Source organism: Lissotriton vulgaris, chromosome 8 (assembly GCF_964263255.1).
Source record: "Lissotriton vulgaris chromosome 8, aLisVul1.2, whole genome shotgun sequence".
Lineage (NCBI taxonomy): Eukaryota > Metazoa > Chordata > Amphibia > Caudata > Salamandridae > Lissotriton > Lissotriton vulgaris.
In genome coordinates this window covers 1,369,542,225-1,369,554,229 of record NC_141696.1, presented here as the reverse complement: position 1 = coordinate 1,369,554,229, position 12,005 = coordinate 1,369,542,225, and the positions used below count along the sequence as shown (strand labels likewise).

The following is a 12,005-nucleotide window of genomic DNA, read 5'->3' as shown; positions in this document are numbered from 1 at the left end:
ATGAATTTTCATATTTTAGTAATTTATGCTTTGGCAATCCATGTTTAAATTATGCCTTCTGATTTTTCTGCAGTTAAACAATTTATCAGTTCTCGACTCTTCTGCGCATTAATCTTTTCTGCTATCTAGTTAACAGTAACCTAGCACCTTCTAAGCTAGGTCTCAAGAGTGATGTTACCATTTTGTTTAGCAGGTCCTTTAATAGTCTATGTATGGACTCAGTTGAGTCTAAGGTGGTAGCTCTAGTTAAGTCTGCAGCCCACTTCTGAACTCCACCTATAACCTTCTTATTTGATTTGTTCTTGGCAGTGGGGATCTAATACAAAAGTGGTAGTTTTACTCTCTCAGCTAGTTTGAACGGAATTCAACCTGAGTCCTTTCCACATAAGAACAATGAAACCAAGGGCACGTTTCTATGCAAATACCGAAGTGCATGTAAACGACAGCCTCAAATTAATTCTCTACATTTCCTTTAGCACTCCTTCTACATAGTCACTTATGCTTTATGACAAATTCACATATGTAATCATTACAACATTTATATAAAGCAATGTGGTGTGAAAAATACCCTCAAACATTAATAATGCAAAATGTTAGCAGCATTAGCAGTTAAAAATAAAACATTGAATAAATATTCATATAAATACTCCAGTTCAGCAAATTTTCTAAATTAATATAAATAACTTTACCTCTTGAACGCATGAATAAATAAATAGCCAAGTTCTATAAATTAATATATAGTTCAGTTTCAATCTGAAGTTTCTATTAATAAAGAAACAGACAATTATTTACCTTCGGTGTAACCCCAAATTCCTCGCCTTAGAATATCCACTCAGCACCAGGCTGGATCCAGACAGTGGCGGTTCGTCCATTGGGGGCGTTGGGGCGTAGCCCCACTAGCCATGGACGACCGTCACTGCTGTCACTGGTCTGACACACTGCACACAGCACACTGCGCAAAAAGTAAAAAGTATAAAGTACAATTATGAGCGCGCACAGAATAAACAACAGTGCAGTCATAATTGAGGCCGGAGTCACAAATCGTGACATCATCGCGATCGTGGGGGGCGGGCCTGCGGCAGTGCCGCGTGTGACTCACTGTGAATATCAGCGTCTGTGGCAGGCAGCAGTGTGCGCATTTAGGACAAGTCATTATTATGACTTGCCCACGCATGCACACACAGGCAATAGCCCCTTCCCTCCTCCTCCTCCCTTAGCTGTCACACAGACAGAGACCCGGGGGAGCCGGGTCTCATTATGGGCAGTTTTAGCCCTGCACTTTAGCCAATCCTGGCGCAGTGGCGATGTTATGCTGCGCCAGGATTGGCTGAGTTAACGAGGATGATGGTGCTGCCGTGCGTGGGTTGGAGGCTGACTGCCAGATCTCTGGTGAACAGAAGGCAACGCGAGGATAGGAGAGATCTTTTGAGGCTCCAATGTTCGTGACCAATCACTGCAGGGCTTTAATATGATGCCTTGCAGTGATGGACCCCTACTCCTGTTGCCGCGCTGGAGTTTAAATCTACTTCCAGCTCCTGCGTATATTTGCCTCCAGGACGACGAAGATCGAAGTGTGGATGGTGCAGTTGAGACGAGTGGTGGTATTTATTCCTCATTCCCAATCTGACCACCACCATGTCACTCGTCATCTCTCTGACTACATGCCACGCTCAGGCCCGGGCCTGGCCTCACAGCAAGCCCGCAGCAAGGCAGCACTGTCAGTGTTGGCCTAATGGCCTCAGAGACGCTGAAGCAGGCAGCCGCCCGTGTGTAAAAATAGAAGGTAAAAAAACCACATCAAAAGTGTACTGTTTACCATTTCAAATCCCTGTTGGGTGGGATTGGGCTGTAATGCTGTTTACTTTGCAGTATTAAAATTGCTTTAATAAGGGTATATAAATATGTGTACTGTACGTGGTTAAACTTCTGCCGCCCTTGGAGCTGGCCTGACGTTCAAACTGTCTGTGCCGATTCCTTCGTTCATGACAGCTGATGTTCCTTCCCCATACCTGTGCAGCTGTCTCCGGTCACACTCCCTTCTTACTACCAAACACCTCTGGGAGGCCAGACCATGAAGAGACTAGAGTGCGCGTGGGCAACAATAGGTTTGAATTCCTCTCGTGCCACACTTGCAGCGGAGTTCCTATGATTTTTGCCCCAGCAATTTGTCCGTTAGTGCAATTTTCATGATAGTGTTTCCTTACTGAGAATATGGCAGAAAACAGGTATTTCTATTTTTTAAGTATATTCTCAGTTAGGAACCGTTTGAAATGTTAACTAACTGATGAAAAGGTAATCTGCACACCAGCGCTGATCATAAAAAAGGGTTTGTGATTAGAGCATAAATCACATAAATGCACCTGCAGAAAACTGTTTTTGCATAGGCTCGCATTGTTCAGGATACAACCCTTGTTTGCTCTCTCGCCCCCTCTAATATTGCCTTCTCACCCGCACAGTCTTACAGCGCAGTTAATTAGAACTACTGCAGCGGTAAACTCATTGCTCGCTCGTGTCTTTTATTTGCTCTGAACATGGTTCCCGTGCTGCAGGTGCTCTTCGCCACTCTGGCCCAGGAGATCAAGGTGCTGCAGGACACCTTGATATGCTTGGTGCACTGGGAGTTGGGGTCATACTGTGCCACGGTGTGTGGAAGTTAAATGTACAAATCAGAGAGCTTATTAGTTCCGTTTCTTTTGCGAGTGGAATGTAAACAAAACTGCACAGTTACACAAACCTGCACGCAAGGACTTGTTCTAAAATACCACAGAGAGAATTATTTAAAAATTAACATGGTGTTGTCACATGGTTTGTTTTCCCTCAATGATTCTAGTTTATGCAGATTATTGAACTTTAAGAGGTGGGGTGTGCGTGTGCAGCCTTGGTAAGGACCGGCTGTGTGATGTCACTGGTAGTGACATGCTCTGCGAGGTGCTCGGATGCTATGGACTGGAGTCGTACCCTTTAAATTAGCATTTTAGTGTTTCTTTCATGGTTGGTAAATTCATTAATTTCGTTCATGAATGTCTTTATTACTGTTTTTTGTTTATTCAGGCACTGCTCTCTTCATCTGCTACTAATTTTGCATGTGTACTACAATATTGCTGCATCCATGCTGGGTGGTGTTCTTGGGTCATATAGGATGCCTTGGGGCTTGTTCCCTGCATATGTTGCCTGTTTTCAGGCTGTCAATCGCCCCCATTCCTTTTGATGTTACCCACAGTGGCCAAATACCTCACATGTGCATGCATTGTGTGTCTATCCATTACCGTGTGCGCTTCGGTAGTCAGGGCACCATCTCTGTGCAGTGTTCACCATTGTCACCTGGAGTTTTTTCAGATATTACACATCGGCTTAATCAGCATCTGAATACTGATAGGCTGGGTTAGTTTAGCTCTGGGGATAGTCAGTTTGATTACAAAAATGGCGAGAAGGACCCCACAAACCCACCTTATGGCAGTCAGACTCACTCACTAGGCTCACTCGCCACCGAGCACTCACCTCAAACTTTTACGCCCCACTACTTTCAAATGTCACCAGCCGCCACTGGATCCAGAGATTGTTTTATAGCAGTGCTCCTGTGTACTGCACATAAGCAAACAAGCTGACTTCAGTTTCTTATCTTTACCCTTTCCTCTCCCTCAGAGGCAGCATGTGAACACTTGTTGGTAGCTGTGTGTTTTAGAAGTTTAGGAGTTATGTTAAATGCACTTGCAAGCATGCCTAGTTATTTTCTTGATGCCACCCAAGGAATGCTTATGTAATGTATAATGCACGTAATGGTACGAGTTGCTTTCCAATGGCTAAATACCGATGTTTGTACATGAAATAATGCATGGTATACTATACCAACTACCTGACACTATGTATGACTTCAGAAACCAAGTAAAACCAATAAAGTGTGTTTTAAGAATAACATTGTTGGTAGCTATGTGTTGAATACTAAATAGGGACCTTTTTAGATGTAAAAAGAAAAGAGGCCACTCCACAGAACGGGAAGGTGAAAGGGCAGTGAGGAAATTGTGGTTAATATCCACCAAAAAGAGCATAAGTAACTTGTTCTTCTGTTGGATACTTCTAACCCACGATTCCTCACCTTAGACTAGATACCAAAGCAGTACCTCTGACCTCTGACCTTCTGGGGCTGCTTCTTCATCAGTGTATAGCAGATCCCAGTGCAGAGGACTAATGTCCTCTTCTGCTCAACCTTCCCTTTCTTTGTTGCAGGCAACCCCACAAAAAATTGATCTTTCACTTGATGAGCCTTGTGCCGTTTATGTAAAAGCTTAAAGCTCTTTTGGAATAGAAACCGGTGCATCTTCCCTCCTCTCTGTTGAGGGTTTAGTGGAGTAAGGCATGGTGGTAGGGTGATGGTTTGTTTAACATGGAAGGGACTCACAATTTTTGGTAAGAAGGCCGCCCAAGTCCTTGTCACCAATTTCCATGGGGAAAAAGGTGTTGTTGGGCATTTGCACTGAAAGAGCCTCAAGCTCACTCAGGTGACAAGCTGACGTAACTAAGCATGGGCGGAGTTCGCTGACTTTCGTTAGCCAGAACTCCGCAAAGTGACCAAAAAACTCCGCCGCATAATGCATTAGGTCGTGACGTTTGCGCAGATTTTTAGCACTGGAAAATCAGCGTGCACTGCACCATGCACAGTGCAAGAGGGTGCTGCTTCTTTCTGCTGCTTGAGTAGATGTTCTACTCGAGGGGCAGTTTCCTCAATGCGAACAGAAGGTTTCTCAACGTGAGCGTTAGCGACCATCCGTGACTGCCTGTGTTGGGAAATCTCGCCAGGAGGTGGTCCGGAGTAAGATTTTCCCCGCTCGCGCTCGCCAACTCAACGTTGGCGAGAGCGAGCGAGGTAAAAGCTGTGCTCCACTACGCGGAGCGGAGTTTTTCAGAACTCCACATGATACGTAGAGTGGAAAAAACTCTGCAAACTCCGCAAGTAGAGTGGAATTTCACCTCCAAACCTCAACGAGGAAGACCATCTTCCAGGTAAAGAGGTGCCGCAAGACCAGAATCAGCTCGAAGGGTGTACACGTGACGAAACTCAAAGTTACCATCCAACTGTGGCATGACAAATTGCATGGAAGAATGGGTGTCAAACCGTTAATAAATCTCATCACAACAGGTAATATGAAAAAGGATAGTTGGTCCAGCAAATGTAGAACAGGCCTGCACATGACCTTTGATAGTGCCCACAGCAAGGCCTTGCTGGGATAAAGATAAAACAAACAAAAGTAGCTTTGCCTGTAAGGGGTAAAAAATGAGTACACAATACCAAGTTATACATTTTTCCCAGTGCCTGGGATAAGTGGATTTTGTGAAAGGGCATCTGAGGATGAGGATGGCATCCACCACTTCTGGTGGTAAGTTGAATGCAGTTAATTGCTGTCATACAATCTCCATGCAAGAAGTTGTAAGTTGCGTAGATACAGGTGGAGGACCCAGCTCTTTTGCTGAGACAGGAGGCTCTTGTGAAGTGGCAGCCTGATGGGAGGACAGATACTCATGTACAGGTGTTCTGGTACCATACTCTCCTTGCCCAATACAGGGAATTAGGATGACTTGGGTCTGCTCACTGCTGATGTTATTCAGAACTCGAGGTATAGGCAGAAAGGTGTACAGGAGTCCCTTGTGAGAACCTGCACCATGCTCTCCTTGATGGACAACAGGAAGACCTTTAGATCCAGACATAAGGACCACAGCTCCAGCAGATTGATGTGGAGTTGACCCTCCTCTGGAGACAAGAGTCCTCTGATCGCCACCTCCCTCAGCTGACTTCCCTACTCAGCGGTGACACGTCTGTCAGGGCAGTTGTAATTCTAATACCTCAGATGCCCTATGAACCACTACTGCTAATGAGGCACTCTTTTCCATTGGTGGCGCATGTGGTGAGTCAAGACCTGTCTCAGTAGAGATATCAAGCTCGACTTCTGTAAATCAAGGTGTAATATATTTTGGGTATAATGAGGGGGGAACAAACTGTCCCCCTCATCATCATTAACATCCGTGGATGCACCCTGCTCTTGCACAGGATCATGGTCAGAACCAAAATTATAGTGGTGCATCTGCTGATAGCTATGATGCAGTAAAGGAACCGGGTTAGAGTCAGGCTGCATAATGACTAGTTACACTTTCGAAATTTTGCAATGTGAAATCGGTCAAGCTTAGACTGATGTCAGTTTGAGGTCTGACATGGGTGTTTGCACTGGATCATTCTCTGGCATTGTGGTGGCAGGAAACAGCGTCAGTTGTAGAGCCGGTGTGGAAGTCCATACCTGAGTCGGTACTGGCCCGAAAATGAGTCCTAAGGGGACAAATGGCGCAGGGGAGTGACCTCCGGGTACTGTGCAGCATGGCTTCTTAGAAGACCTCAATTTGCTGCGGGACCAACTGAGGAATCCGTACCGTAGCCGGTGATCTCAGAGGAGTGCAATTTATATTTTGACGCCCGTGTGTCTTCTCTTTGGAGGCATAATGCCGGGGCTGAGTTGAGTCCTGCTTCCCTATTTTTACTTTTTTATGCTTGTGTGTGGACATAGATCTGCAGGAGGACTTAAAGCATTGTATCCGGTTTTAAAAAAAACGTCTGAAAACCTGGCTTTTCTCGTCCTAGGTTGTTGTTTGTGCGCTTCTTTTCTGTCTACTCTTTGTCTGCTACAGCCCCTTGGCACCCTCGGGTATAAGTGGTATCCTATACATCCTATACTACGAAATTGATTGGTCGCAGGAGCGGCCCAAAGAATGGGATTGAGACAGACCTCGACTTGGAGTGGGAGCTGGATGTGTGCCAAATCTGTGCCTTCTTCGTGTGTTTGGCGGCATACAACTTCGCCCGGTTTTATATTGGCTTTAGATGCATGAGGGCACACTTATCACACCACAGGAACCAAAAGCACACCTTTTGCCGGTCTGTGATCGATATCTACTCCCTGCCGTCTTTCCTTCAGAGAAACATCTAATGCCAATTGGCAAAGAGGTGTCACAAATGAAGAAGAACATATAGTGGACATAGTTGAGGGCTAAGGATAGAAGATGCTGTGGGGAAAGTATAAAGTAAATTTGAAAATTGTTGACTACTTTAATTAAATTGCTTAAGAATCAGAGTTGGGAGATATTCATAGCATGAGGGATAAGGAGAGTGTGAAATATATTACACAATCAAGTAAGGTAAGCAAATATGTATGCTTAAGTCCCACAAACAGTAATCATAATTACTCCCATCCAGGGTCAATTCTTGGTAGGGAATACATACTTTTTTTTAAACTGTTTTTATTTTTAAACATCAGCCAAAAAAATGAGTCTTATACACATCAAGTTTGACATTGTTATAATCAATTGTTACTTTCAGGGATACAGAAATTGCATAATGAGTATTTCTCGCCCCAACTCCTACCCTCCTCACTCTCCCTAGATTAGGTATTGCCCACCCAGATTGAACAATCTTAGAAAATTGGATATTCCACCGTTCACTTATGGGTCTTGTGTAGTGGGGTGCACATCGCCGATCTCAACTCCCTGCATCTCTAGGTTATAATATTGTAGCCAAGGCTGCCAGATTTTCTTAAATTTTTGGGGACATCCTCTTGCTCTGTAGGTAGTTTTCTCAGCCCCCATATACAAGTCAATGCTGGTGCGCCATTCCGCCATAATCTGCAAATATTCCCCTCCCCAGTGCTTGGCGATGACTCTTTTTGCAAATATGAGTCCCAGGTTGCACAGCAGGAGTTTGTATCTTGGGAGATCGATCTCTGGAGGGATGCCCAGGATAATATATTTGGGGTCCCTAGGAATCTGTGTGTCTAATATGTCACTTAATTCCTTCATTATTCGTGATCAGTATCTCTGTACCTGCTGGTATTCCCATAGTGTATGTATATAGGTGCATGGATCAGTTTTACAGCGAAGATAGTTAGGCGTTTCTGCCCTACCCATTGCGTGGAGTCTCGCCCTGTCATAATACACCTGCACAGGATTTTAAATTGTATTAATCTTAACCGGAGCTTAATTGCGACCCCCCCCACACTCCCATTGGATGCATCAACGCTGCCTCCGAATCAATGTCTTCTAACGTGCCCATTGCTTCTTCCCATTTACACTTAAGGGGTAACAGTCTGTCAGTGATGTTATTTATTAGGGTTCTGTATGTCCAGGAGACTGCCTTTGAGGGCATCTCCGGTTGCAACAGTCTACCTTCTAGTGGTGCATATTCTGGGATATCTGTAATGTCAGGTTTTTATGCTCTCCAAGCATGTTCATATTGTAAATATTTATATTGTTGCGTATCTGACAGTTGACATTTGGCTTGGAGATCCTCGAAGGTGATGAGGACCCCCCTTTGATTATGTCGCCTAGGGCCATGATCCAGACTGTGTTCCATTTCTTGAAGCCCTGTAGTTTCGTCAATTCAGACAACCGCCTACCCTCCCACAGTGGTGTGGCTTTAGTTAGTCTCTTGTCCCATTTCATCTGTCGCTCCGCCCCCTTCCAGGCCTCTTTCGTCCTCTGTGTAGCAGGCCCTCTCTGCATCCAATGAGAGGAGCATCTGCGGGGTAGATCTGTCCTTCACCGTGTCTAGAATATTGTCAAGTCGACGGAGATTAGAACGCGTAGCTCGGCCAGACATAAAGCCTGATTGGTCACAGTGGATCAATGATATAATAACCGTTAAAAGTTGTGCCGCTAGGATAGATGCCAAGATCTTTGTTTTTATATTTAGTAATGATATTGGGTGGTAGGATCCCTAGTTCTCTGGGGATTTACCTGGCTTTAGTATGACCAGCACTGTGGCCTTGCGCAAGTTTGACGGCAGCGATCCCTCTTCTCGAGCCGTCTGAAACATTTTTAGGAGATTTAGGAGATGAGAGGCCAGCAAGTAAGCATTTTGCTTGAAAAATTCCACTGGTAACCCATTTGGTCAAGGAACCTTCCCTGTTTTTTGCCTATTTATGGCGTCCTGCACTTCCGTCAGGGTAATTTCTGTCTCCAGGGCTGCCCTATCCTCTCGCTGCAAGGTAGGGGTATCTATTCTACTGAGATATTCTGTTATCTGTGGGCGCTAGGTAGCGCACTAGCGAATGGCTGCCACTACATGAAGCTCTCACCGCCCGGCGACTCCAGTCCTGAATTTATCCTCCTAATTGGCACCCTCGGGGTTCCTAAAGACAGCGATCGATCGGTATACCTTCTAGCATCTGCTGGCCGAATCTTAGCCCGATCGGAGGTGCGCTGTGTCTGTTGACCGTTTGGAGGTCTTCAGCGGGTGCGGACTGTGGAACCTGCCCTGCGCAGACGCCGGCTGTGGCGATCACGCAAGTGCGTGGCGCCGCACAAGGGCGCAAGCCTTGAGTGAAGTAGACCTCTGCGCCCGGGACTGACGCGGCCGGCCGCGACTCGGCCTGAGTGTCTATGGCCGCTACAGCATCGGCGGTGGACTCCCCCGGGCACGGTGAGCTGTAGAAGATCATCGGAGGCACACTGGGGCCGGCGGTAAGTGGGGGGGAATCAACTGCCCCCAAGAGGCCTCCAGGCCAGAGTCCCTGCACGCCCGCCCCCCCACACATCCTTTTGCCGGGGGTCTGTGATGCCGCGGCGAGCTCTGGGAGTCACTTTGACGGCCTGACTACTGGAATCCTTTGGGCAACAGGAGCAGTTCATTGACACCGGCTTGCCCCACTGCCTACCGCTGCAGCCACAAGTGGAGCATATAGCTCGGGCTTACCGGACTCTGCTGCCTGCCCTGTAGCGAACAATCCCTGCGTAGTGGGCTCAACTGCCGGATTGGATCGGAGGAGGCCCCCCCTCGGGTGGTGACACTGCTATCCTTTGGCCTGACCCCCCCCGACGTGCCTGCATTGGTCCTAGGGATTGAGAGGGCCCTCTGCATTGGGGAACCACAGTGTGCTTGGCGCCTACTTTACCTAACACCGCAGTGTGTCACCGCCATAGTACTGTGCTTGCACCGCCAAGGGGGGACTTCATAACGCAGCAGAGAAGCAGCTTCAATGCCTTTGCGCCCTTTTCCCCTACTGCAGGAGCCACCACCCACCTGTATCAGGGACTATTATCTAGGCCTGGCAGGGCACCGTCATAAAATACAGGACATTTTGCGGGAGGTCCACCAGGGTTTTGCCACGATAGCGGACAAGGTGGACAGGATGTCCTCGCGCATGGATGCTATAGTCCACAAAATGGACGTGCACGAAGAGCGGATTGCGGAGGCGGAGTGGCGCATATCTGACTCGGATGACGTGGCTGCCAGACATACCTCGTAGCTCTCTAGAATGGATAACCTGCTAAGAGTTATAGCTTCCAAGAACGAGGATTTGGAAGCGAGAAGCAGACGTATGCATCTTAGGAATTCCGGAGTCGACCAATACAGGTCGCATGGAAGAGTATGTCGATTTTTTTTTATTGGCGGCAATAGGGTCGGAAGCCTTCTATCCCCAATTTATTGTAGAGTGGGCACATAGATCTCTGGGCCCTAGATCCAAACCGGGAGCCACTCTGAGACCTATAATTGCTAGACTCTTAAACTACAGGGACGGAGATGTGGCGCTGAGGGCAGCACATGGCAAGCAGTCACTGTCTTATGATGGACATTCCTTCACTGTGTTTCCGGACTTCACACCTATGGTTCAAGAGGAGAGGCGGAAGTTCCTTGAAGTTAAAGCAAAGCTGCGTAAAGCACAAATTGACTATGCCCTCCTTTACCCGGCACGGCTGCGAGTCACTCATCAAGGTCGGCAAAGTTTCTTTACAAAACCACAGCAGGTAGACGAGTTCCTTAAACACCTCAAGCACTCAGCTCGCCCTGAGGAAAGAGAGGAAGAAGCTCGGCGGTCGCCGATGGAGGGCGCGGATGGTGAAGAGCAGTAAAGTGTTTTGAACTGTAGCCATTCTCTAATTGAGCCTTGGTGACTGTGAGTAGTATCAAATGAGCTGGGGATCAATGCTGTTGAAATATGTGTAAACATGGTCAGGTGTCCCCCTGGGTTGCTAGAAGCTGACTCGCCAGGCCCCCTGTATGCTCGTTGAAGCCGCAGCATCTGCTGCGCAAGCTCCGAGAGCGAGGGGCAAGTGTGTTGCCACCTGGATAAAGCCCCCACAGGGAATCCCCCCCGGATACCTTGCCAGATAGTTATGGTAGGGGAAGAGGCGCAGAGGGAAACACACTTCAGGGGTAAACACTGGCAGGCTCGTCGTTATGGAGACGGAGAGCGCCCTGGTAAAACATTCGCGGATATACTCCTGAAACCGCGTTACTCTAACTATGTGGTAGAGATGGAAAGGCCAGACGGAACGCGCTGCTGCGACACTGCGAGTATACTTGCCGGCTTTACTAGCCATTACGAAACCCTGTACACCACCATTGGCTCCCGAGACCTAGATTTGGATGCCTACCTGGGGGATGTGGCTCTTGGCTGGCTGAATGACGTGTATCGGGAATTCCTATGCGCACCGTTTGAACTGGACGAAGTGCGAGAGGCCAAAATGGACCTTCAATCCGGAAAAGCCACAGGAATGGATGGCATACCTGTTGAATTCTTTAAAACTTATATAGATTTGCTAGCCCCAATTCTTCGCGAAGTCTACGAAGAATCTTTAGAAGTTGGCTCTCTCCCTCCCTCAATGAGAGAAGCACTCATTATTTCATTGTTGAAGCCAGACAAACCAGCCCATTTATGCGGATCGTACCGACCGCTCTCCCTTCTTAATTGTGATGCCAAAATCTTAGCAAAACTCACCGCTAACCGAGTGAGCCTTCTGTTGGACCATCTGATATTACCAGACCAGTCTGGTTTGCCCCTGGCAGATCTACCTCCCATAACTTGAGAACTCTCTTTACACTGATGCATAACGTTGCCCCTGAATTACATTTGGCTGCGATTTTTAGGGACGCCACAAAGTCCTTCGACTTTATCGAATGGAAGTAAATTTTTGAAATAATGACACGAACAGGCTTCCCACCTCTTTTTTTGTCTTGGATACGCCTCTTG

At 47.1% G+C, this 12,005-nt stretch overlaps 2 protein-coding genes across 3 annotated transcripts in view; one reads left to right on the top strand and one right to left on the bottom strand.

Annotated features, from left to right (window-relative positions):
- Positions 1-1,039, bottom strand: part of LOC147698758 (trifunctional purine biosynthetic protein adenosine-3-like) — a 376,225-nt gene extending 375,186 nt beyond the window's left edge. The window contains exon 1 of the mRNA XM_086935329.1: positions 793-1,039. The gene's annotated coding sequence lies outside the window, so the exon portion shown is untranslated. The remainder of the gene's footprint in view (positions 1-792) is intronic.
- DNAJC28 (DnaJ heat shock protein family (Hsp40) member C28) overlaps positions 1-12,005 on the top strand; it is a 42,211-nt gene that overhangs the window by 15,030 nt on the left and 15,176 nt on the right. Inside the window, exon 1 of one of the 2 annotated variants that reach the window (XM_086935330.1) lies at positions 1,362-1,783. The exons of the other annotated variant lie outside the window; for it this stretch is intronic. The gene's annotated coding sequence lies outside the window, so the exon portion shown is untranslated. Of the gene's footprint in view, positions 1-1,361; positions 1,784-12,005 lie in introns of those variants that run through there. 2 annotated transcript variants of the gene reach the window in all.